Source organism: Convolutriloba macropyga, unplaced genomic scaffold (genome assembly GCF_964194025.1).
Source record: "Convolutriloba macropyga unplaced genomic scaffold, txConMacr16.3 SCAFFOLD_6097, whole genome shotgun sequence".
Lineage (NCBI taxonomy): Eukaryota > Metazoa > Xenacoelomorpha > Acoela > Convolutidae > Convolutriloba > Convolutriloba macropyga.
Genome location: NW_027451250.1, coordinates 1 through 10,355, shown reverse-complemented (window position 1 = coordinate 10,355; position 10,355 = coordinate 1). Strand labels below are relative to the sequence as shown.

Sequence of the window (10,355 nt, the reverse complement as noted above, 5' to 3'; positions counted from 1 at the left end):
GCTTTCGCCTACTAGAAACAACATAATACTCGCTGTATACATTTGTAGTTCTCTATGTAACTTTCATGTGAAGAAGTTTCGCCAGTCTTTTTGACTGTCTCAAATCTGAGTCATGCTTAGGCTACTAGTTGCTTCATAGTACTTATCGCCTCGAGATCATTGAACAAAACTTGATTTTCACATGTTGCTGTTTCAGCTTCCGCTTACTAGAAACAACATAATACTAGTCTCATTAAGTTCCGTCTCTTTGCAATTTTCTTATGAAGAAAATTCGCCATCACAATGACTCCAGCAGTTCTTGATCAAGGAATGCAATCATTGATCAGAATGCTATTATTTGAATCGGTTCTGCTTTAAGTGTTCCAATTTTATTGGAAGCACCAACAATAGAACATCAATGTGTTCAATCGAGAGTTATATAACCCTGAATCGGACGCAGTCAACAGCCGAAGCCGAGACCGCCTTTTGCGTTAGAGAGGTCGGTAAACAAATCTTGCGATTCATACCGAATTAACACATATAGCTGTGCTCCTCTTCGTAAAGCGAGCCAAGTGATCCCCTGTTGAAGGATGTATTTGGACCAATCTAGTAGCATTTGGTTTCCAACAAGCTCTCCCAAGTTAGCTTACTTATTGGGCTTTTCAACCAATTCGGTTGGCTACAAGCATCATCAAAGTACTAGCCACAGTTTGATCGCAAAATTCTACGACTTTCACATGTTGATGTTTCGGCTTGCGCTTAGCCTACTATAAGCAACATAATACTAGTCATATCATAGAGCGTGATCAGCTTGTGACGTTCTCATGATGAAGTTTCACCAACAGTGTCTCACTTCGAGCTTAAATCCAGCTACTAGTAACTACACAGTACTGACTGCAACGATAACTTTTATCTATACCTTTCACATGCTGCGCTTTCGGCCAGGGCCTACTAACGTCAACATAATACTCGATATAAACTTTTGTTCATGATGCAGCTTCCCCATGCAGAAGTTTCGCCTTCAAATGCTCTCTTGGCCATATGACGTAAGAAAAGGTTACTAGTAACATCACAGTACTAGCCACAGTTTGATTGCAAAATTCTACGACTTTCACATGTTGATGTTTCGGCTTGCGCTTAGCCTACTAGAAGCAACATAATACTAGTCATATCATAGAGCGTGATCAGCTTGTGACGTTCTCATGATGAAGTTTCACCAACAGTGTCTCATTTCGAGCTTAAATCCAGCTACTAGTAACTACACAGTACTGACTGCAACGCTAACTTTTATCTATACCTTTCACATGCTGCGCTTTCGGCCAGGGCCTACTAACGTCAACATAATACTCGATATAAACTTTTGTTCATGATGCAGCTTCCCCATGCAGAAGTTTCGCCTTCAAATGCTCTCTTGGCCATATGACGTAACACAAGGTTACTAGTAACATCACAGTACTAGCCACAATTTGATCGCAAAATTCTACGACTTTCACATGTTGATGTTTCGGCTTGCGCTTAGCCTACTAGAAGCAACATAATACTAGTCATATCATGGAGCGTGATCAGCTTGTGACGTTCTCATGATGAAGTTTCACCAACAGTGTCTCATTTCGAGCTTAAATCCAGCTACTAGTAACTACACAGTACTGACTGCAACGATAACTTTTATCTATACCTTTCACATGCTGCGCTTTCGGCCAGGGCCTACTAATGTCAACATAATACTCGATATAAACTTTTGTTCATGATGCAGCTTCCCCATGCAGAAGTTTCGCCTTCAAATGCTCTCTTGGCCATATGACGTAACACAAGGTTACTAGTAACATCACAGTACTAGCCACAATTTGATCGCAAAATTCTACGACTTTCACATGTTGATGTTTCGGCTTGCGCTTAGCCTACTAGAAGCAACATAATACTAGTCATATCATAGAGCTTGATCAGCTTGTGACATTCTCATGATGAAGTTTCACCAACAGTGTCTCATTTTGAGCTTAAATCCAGCTACTAGTAACTACACAGTACTGACTGCAACAATAACTTTTATCTATACCTTTCACATGCTGCGTTTTCGGCCAAGGCCTACTAACGTCAACATAATACTCGATATAAAATTTTGATCATGATGCAGCTTTCCCATGCAGAAGTTTCGCCTTCAAATGCTCTCTTGGCCATATGACGGAACACCAGGTTACTAGTAACATCACAGTACTAGCCACAGTTTGATTGCAAAATTCTACGACTTTCACATGTTGATGTTTCGGCTTGCGCTTAGCCTACTAGAAGCAACATAATACTAGTCATATCATAGAGCGTGATCAGCTTGTGACGTTCTCATGATGAAGTTTCACCAATAGTGTTTCATTCGAATTGGTTCTGCTTTAAGCTCTCCAATTGTTTTGGATGAACCAGTTTTGCCCTTCGAAGCCACTTTTGTGAGCTTTTGTGGGTCTTTACCAAGAGGATATACCTCAAGGCCTCTTTCAATTCCTTTAAGTTCTTTCAACTCCTTTACAGTTTCTAGGTTCACATAGCTGCAAACCTTATTTCTAGTTTTAAGTCTGGCCAACTTGGGGAGAGTTGGTGCAGACCGTGACCAATTCTAGTAGGATGCCACAACAAGAATGTGATCAACTTAGCTTGTCGATGAACCTGCCCCACATTCAAACAACTCTATCGCCTTTTCCTCGTATAGTTATATGCGAGGGCCTCTCATAGAGAGCGCTGTTAGCAACCTTTTCCACATAGACGATAAAGTTGTGAGTGTTTTGCACATGGCTGTTGTCATCACCACGTGACGAGTCAACTCAGCTTGACTCTCTACACTCCGACAAGCTTTGCACATACGCCTTTAGTTCAGTATGTGTCTTTAATCTGACTCCGGTGCCTCAAGCCGGAAAAATTGTCAGATTATGATCATTATCGGTTAGTCATCCCGATGCAAGATCATATCGTACTGTCTTTGTCTACCTCCAGATTCCGAAGAACAGGAGGAGACTCTCCCAGACCTACATATCTGGGAGAATGTTCAGAGGGCGAGAAGCTGTGGATTACTCTCCCCTAAGAACTGACTAAACTTTACCCTCGTCCAAGGTAAGTTTATTTTAGCTAGCCTTCTATGTAAAGGATCTGAGGCTAAGCTGTGTTTTTTCGAGCCTTTGGCTCGGAGCAAGTTCAGTGGGCGCCCCGAGTAGCTCAACTCTTTCCCACTGAACAGCGCAACGCTCTGTCACTCGCTGGGATTTTTGCGTGTCGGTTCTAACCACGCGACTTGTGGACCTTTTTAGGCCTTTCTCATTCACAAGTCTATAGCTGGGCTTCTATAACCCAGCTTCTGAGATCTAGATAGCTGCAGTTCTGCTAGGCTGCTTTTGCTAACTAGTCTCCCTTTAAGCAGTCCCTTGCCATGACTGCTGAACTATGTATCCACACAAGTAGTTTTTGAGCTCGATACATAATTCGAGATTGGTTGCCAAGCAATCTCTAGCGACAGAGCGTCATGCGCACTACAGACATGGCCTCTACCAGCAGCCATGCCCGAAGGAATCAATCACTGATCCTTCCGCAGGTTCCCCTACGGAAACCTTGTTACGACTTTTACTTCCTCTAGACAATTAAGCTCGATCCGCTTCATCCCGTTGCCGGAGACCGAAGTCCCAACAGTAGGAATTTGCAATTCTTGCTTAACTATCCAATCAGTAGTAGCGACGGGCGGTGTGTACAAAGGGCAGGGACGTAATCCCTATGAGTTGTTGACTCATAAGTACCAGGAATTCCTGGTTCACGTCTGCAAGTTACAACAGACGATCCCCTTGAAGCGCTGTACTTTTCTCTGATTGCCCAGTCCATTTCGGACCAAGGGCTGAGTACTCAATCTAAAAGTACACAGTGTAGCGCGCGTGCAGTCCAGAACATCTAAGGGCATCACAGACCTGTTATAGCCTCACTTCATCTGCGGTATTTAATTCCGCATAGTTCCTCTAAGAAGTGTTTGAATTCACATATAGTGAATTTCATTATTTAGATGGAGAAGATCTCGTTCGTTATCGGAATTAACCAGACAGATCACTCCACTAACTAAGAACGGCCATGCACCACCGCCCATATAATCATGAAAGATATTCAATCTGTCAATCCTTAAGATGTCTGGACCGGGTGAGTTTTCCCGTGTTGAGTCAAATTAAGCCGCAGGCTCCACTCCTGGTGGTGCCCTTCCGTCAATTCCTTTAAGTTTCGATTTTGCAACCATACTTCCCCCGGAACCAATAAACTTTGGTTTCCCGGTTAATCTCTTGCCAAGTCAAGATCGACTTTGACAAATTGTAGGTTGGTATAGTTTATGGTCAGAATTACGAGGGTATCTAATCCTCTTCAATACTCTGACTTTCGTTCTTGATTAATGAAAACATTCTTGGCAAATGCTTTCGCAGTAGTTTGTCTTGCCACGATCCAAGAATTTCACCTCTAACGTAGCAATACAAATGCCCCCGTCTGTTCCTTTCAATCATTACCGCACTCAGCCAACCGGCATCAATCGAGTAGCGGGTCATTCTCCATTATTCCATGCTTTATTATTCGATCCCAAAGGATGCTTTGAACACTCTAATTTTCTCAGGGTGAAAACACCGTTTCCACAGTTCGTCACATTTAAGTGCAAACTATTTCTTCGATGCGAAGGATGAGCGGAACGAGTCAACAGATTTAACTGAAGACCATGTTGCCGTTCTACTCAAACAGATCCAACTATGAGCTTTTTAAACGCAGCAACTATTGCATACGCTTGTAGAGGCTGGTATTACCGCGGCTGCTGGCACCAGACTTGCCCTCTACTCGTTCATCAATGGAGCTTTTAAGTCCATTCCATTCTGATTACAAACCATAAAGGTTCATATCATTATTTCTAGTCACTACCTCCTCGTGCGGAGAGTGGGTAATTTGCGTGCCTGCTGCCTTCCTTGGATGTGGTAGCCGTTTCTAAGGCTCCCTCTCCGGAATCGAACCCTGATTCCCCGTTACCCGTCACAACCATGGTAGTCCGTTACACTACCATCATAGGTTGATAGGTCAGAAATTCGGAAGTTCCGTCCCCAAGCCGAAGCTATCTGGGATCTTTCAGTTACTAGGACTCATCACGGGATGTGTCTGTACTTAGCAAATCACCCGGTGTAGTCTTGTAAAAGTCTCCGACAGTGTCGGACAATCAGCATGCATTAGCTGCAGGGTTACCGCAGTTATTCATTTAGCTTGCAAATCAACTAATAGATAGTAACTGATTTAATGAGCCATTCGCGGTTCCACTTTTTCAAGCTTCGCTTGCACATGCATGGCTTAGTCTTTCAGACAAGCATATGGCAACTGACAGGATCAATCAGTTTAATTGTACTTTGAACAATCTTTCGATTTGTTCGAATTTAGAAAGACATAGCCTTGCGGCCTCGTCAATCTTGCTTTGAGCTTTTTAAATCACGAAGAGTTTCAATGCATGCTTTGGCATGGCTACTAGTTACTACACAGTACTCTACACACTTAGAGTTACCCACGATTACACATTTCACATGCTGATGTTTCGGCTCGCGCGTACTAGAAACAGCATAATACTATGTGTACTGGTAGATAGCGCTCTGTGAGCATTTCCCATGAGCAGGTTTTGCCCTCCAAATCTCTGTTCTACTGTTACCAATACCGGCTAACAACTGTATCATACTAGGGAGAATTGACTCATGATTTAAAAACCAGATGTTCACATGTCGATGTTTCGGCTCTCGCCTACTAGAAACAACATAATACTAGTCTGTTAAAAATCTCAATCACGCCGCCTCTTCAGATACAGAAGTTTTACCTTTTATTGGTTAGAGAACAGCTTTCCAGCTGTCGACATGGTTACTAGTAACAACACCGTACTCAACACAAAAACTTTTCAACTTCACAACTTTCACATGCTGATGTTTCTGCTTTCGCATACTAGAAACAGCATAATACTTATTGTTTTGTCAAGTAATTTGTGTGTCTTTCCCATGTGAAGTTTCACCGGTCAACAATGTTTCCCTGACCAATTACGGCTACTAGTAGCTGTATAATACTAGGGAAAATGATTGAGGATTTAATATCAGATTTTCACATGTTGATGTTTCGGCTTTCGCCTACTAGAAACAACATAATACTAGTCTGCTAAGAAATCTCGCTCAAATTGCCTTTTCACATACAGAAGTTTCACCTTCTATTGGTTAGAGAACAGTTCTCAGCTGTCGACATGGTTACTAGTAACAACATCGTACTCAACACAAAAATTCTTCAACTTCACAACTTTCACATGCTGATGTTTCTGCTTTCGCGTACTAGAAACAGCATAATACTTATTGCTTTGTCAAGAAGTGTGTGTGTCTTTCCCATGCGAAAGTTTCACCGGTCAGCAATAATTGCCGTGTCCAATTAAGGTTACTCATAGCTGTATAATACTAGGGAAAATGATTGAGGATTTAATATCAGATTTTCACATGTTGATGTTTCGGCTTTCGCCTACTAGAAACAACATAATACTAGTCTGCTAATAAATCTCGCTCAAATTGCCTTTTCACATACAGAAGTTTCACCTCTTCTTGGTCACTGTACAGATGATGCTGTCTGTTCTTTATTTGGTTCTGCTTATTATAAGGAGGGGCATCACTCCTTCCTCCTTGGTTTGCATGCATTAAGCCTGCTTTGTGAAAAGCGTATCTTTCTAGCTTTTCTTCGCCTTACTCGAGTAGGACGATACAATCCAGACATTAGTCAGTCTTGGTGTAAAGTCACTGAGTATTATTCGGTTCTGCTTTATTCAGCAATATGCTGTATAATTGTTGTAATTTGCGAACATATTTGTTCTCAGTTCCGAACTACTAGCGACGACAGATTACCAGCGGTCATGAGCCATCAAGGTAGTTCTTTGGTGCATCAAGTAGAGAGGTGCCATCAAACAACACTTCCCTAATAATGCTACACACATAGAATTTGCTACAGTGCAGCTTTTTACTTTGCAAAATTTGCGCACAAATTTTGCATAGAATAAATGTTTTATCAAGATTTTTAGATCCCCTCCCTTGAGAGAACGTTACTCCTTTAAGTGAACACCCCGCGGCGTCCTGTTGTTATTGCTTATAACCATTTCGCAAGCCGGAGGCATAATGCACTACGCAAGCCGCTACTTTGGCACAGAGGCACCTAGTTTTACACCCGGGACTTCAGGTGGCCCAGTTTTACACCCAGTACAGCGGTGCCAGTTGGTAACCCGGTGGATCCTCGGAGACCAGACATGATCATAGATCAAACCCGATGTATGCTACTCCTGAACGTATAGTATCTCCACTGTGCAATGAAATTATCGTTCGTTTCGGGCCTTCCTATACGTTCAGCAGACAATCGCTAGGAATTCACCTCGTGACCCGTGGTGACCACACTGGATTTCAAGTTTATTGATTTGGACAGACCTGTCATTTATTTTGCTTTTCAGCTTCAGTTCTGCTCGATCTAGCTTGCCTAAGGCTTGATCTCGCTTTGCTCACCCCTGTAGGAGCCTCTACTAGTACCACTCGGAGTAATGGGGAATCCACCAGACCTAATCGATGAATGCCATCAAACAACAAACATCATACCCGGCTTCATCAGGCATATTTTATTACTTCCGAGAGGTACTTTAGTATCAGATCTTTCTCCATGCCTCTTATGAGGACCCGTCAGACCTTTCGGTTTATCGTTTAGCTTCAGTCCTGCTCGATCTAGCTTTCCCAAGGCTCGATCTAGCTCTATTCGCCCCACTAGAGGGCTCTCTAAGACCCCTCGGTCTTAGTGTTAGCTCCGGTACTGCTCGGTCGTGCTTGCTGAAGGCCCGACCCAGCTTTAGTTAGATTCTCGTACTTTCTCTTGGCCTCTCTAGGAGGACCAGACAGACCTCTCGGTCTATCGTTTAGCTTCAGTCCTGCTCGATCTAGCTTGCCCAAGGCTTGATCAAGCTCTATTCGCCCCGCTAGAGGGCTCTCTAAGACCCCTCGGTCTTAGTGTTATCTTCTGTAATGCCTAACCAAGCTTACTACAGGCCTTGGTCAGGTCTTTATCGGTCACCGATTAGTAACAGACCAATCATAGGGCCTTCCACCCTATCCGGGTTGAGGTCTTTAGTCCAGCCATATTTTGACAAGACACCTCTCCCTAATAATGCCCCACACATAGAATTACTGTCCATGCAGTATTTAACTTGTGTTTTTTTCTAAAATTTGATTTTCACTTTTTGGAGGTTCATTTGCTCCTCTGACACTCTTTCAGCTTCAATCTTACTCGATCTAGCTTTCCCAAGGCTCGATCTAGCTCTATTCGCCCCACTAGAGGGCTCTCTAAGACACTTCGGTCTTAGTGTTAGCTCCGGTCTTGCTCAATCGTGCTTGCTGAAGGCGCGATCAAGCTTTAGTTAGCTTCTCGTACTTCCTCTTGGCCTCTCTAGGAGGACCAGACAGACCTCTCGGTCTATCGTTTAGCTTCAGTCCTGCTCGATCTAGCTTTCCCAAGGCTCGATCTAGCTCTATTCGCCCTGCTAGAGGGCTCTCTAAGACCCCTCGGTCTTAGTGTTAGCTCCGGTACAGCTCGGTCGTGCTTGCTGAAGGCCCGATCAAGCTTTAGTTAGATTCTCGTACTTTCTCTTGGCCTCTCTAGGAGGACCAGACAGACCTCTCGGTCTATCGTTTAGCTTCAGTCCTGCTTGATCTAGCTTTCCCAAGGCTCGATCTAGCTCTATTCGCCCTGCTAGAGGGCTCTCTAAGACCCCTCGGTCTTAGTGTTAGCTCCGGTACAGCTCGGTCGTGCTTGCTGAAGGCCCGATCAAGCTTTAGTTAGCTTCTCGTACTTTCTCTTGGCCTCTCTAGGAGGACCAGACAGACCTCTCGGTCTATCGTTTAGCTTCAGTCCTGCTCGATCTAGCTTTCCCAAGGCTCGATCTAGATCTATTCGCCCTGCTAGAGGGCTCTCTAAGACCCCTCGGTCTTAGTGTTAGCTCCGGTACAGCTCGGTCGTGCTTGCTGAAGGCCTGATCAAGCTTTAGTTAGCTTCTCGTACTTTCTCTTGGCCTCTCTAGGAGGACCAGACAGACCTTTCGGTCTCTTGCTTAGCTTCAGTCCTGCTCGATCTAGCTTTCCCAAGGCTCGATCTAGCTCTATTCGCCCCGCTAGAGGGCTCTCTAAGACCCCTCGGTCTTAGTGTTAACTCCTGTAATGCCTAACCAAGCTTACTACAGGCCTTGGTCAGGTCTTTATCGGTCACCGATTAGTAACAGACCGATCATGGGGCCTTCCACCCTATCCGGGTTGAGGTCTTTAGTCCAGCCATATTTTGACAAGACACCTCCCCCTAATAATGCCCCACACATAGAAATACTGTCCATGCAGTATTTAACTTGTGTTTTTTCTAAAATTTGATTTTCACTTTTTGGAGGTTCATTTGCTCCTCTGACACTCTTTCAGCTTCAATCTTACTCGATCTAGCTTTCCCAAGGCTCGATCTAGCTCTATTCGCCCCACCAGAGGGCTCTCTAAGACACTTCGGTCTTAGTGTTAGCTCCGGTCTTGCTCAATCGTGCTTGCTGAAGGCGCGATCAAGCTTTAGTTAGCTTCTCGTACTTTCTCTTGGCCTCTCTAGGAGGACCAGACAGACCTCTCGGTCTATCGTTTAGCTTCAGTCCTGCTCGATCTAGCTTTCCCAAGGCTCGATCTAGCTCTATTCGCCCCGCTAGAGGGCTCTCTAAGACCCCTCGGTCTTAGTGTTAGCTCCGGTACAGCTCGGTCGTGCTTGCTGAAGGCCCGATCAAGCTTTAGTTGGCTTCTCGTACTTTCTCTTGGCCTCTCTAGGAGGACCAGACAGACCTCTCGGTCTCTTGCTTAGCTTCAGTCCTGCTCGATCTAGCTTGCCCAAGGCTTGATCAAGCTCTATTCGCCCCGCTAGAGGGCTCTCTAAGACCCCTCGGTCTTAGTGTTAGCTCCGGTACAGCTCGGTCGTGCTTGCTGAAGGCCCGATCAAGCTTTAGTTAGCTTCTCGTTTTTTCTCTTGGCCTCTCTAGGAGGACCAGACAGACCTCTCGGTCTATCGTTTAGCTTCAGTCCTGCTCGATCTAGCTTTCCCAAGGCTCGATCTAGCTCTATTCGCCCCGCTAGAGGGCTCTCTAAGACCCCTCGGTCTTAGTGTTAGCTCCGGTACAGCTCGGTCGTGCTTGCTGAAGGCCCGATCAAGCTTTAGTTGGCTTCTCGTACTTTCTCTTGGCCTCTCTAGGAGGACCAGACAGACCTCTCGGTCTATCCTTTAGCTTCAGTCCTGCTCGATCTAGCTTTCCCAAGGCTCGATCTAGCTCTATTCGCCCCGCT

General features: G+C 44.6%; 1 pseudogene; it reads right to left on the bottom strand.

The window, feature by feature from the left end:
* Positions 1-419: 419 nt before the first annotated feature.
* Positions 420-571, bottom strand: LOC142356509 (5.8S ribosomal RNA; annotated as a pseudogene).
* Between the last annotated feature and the right edge of the window lie 9,784 nt (positions 572-10,355).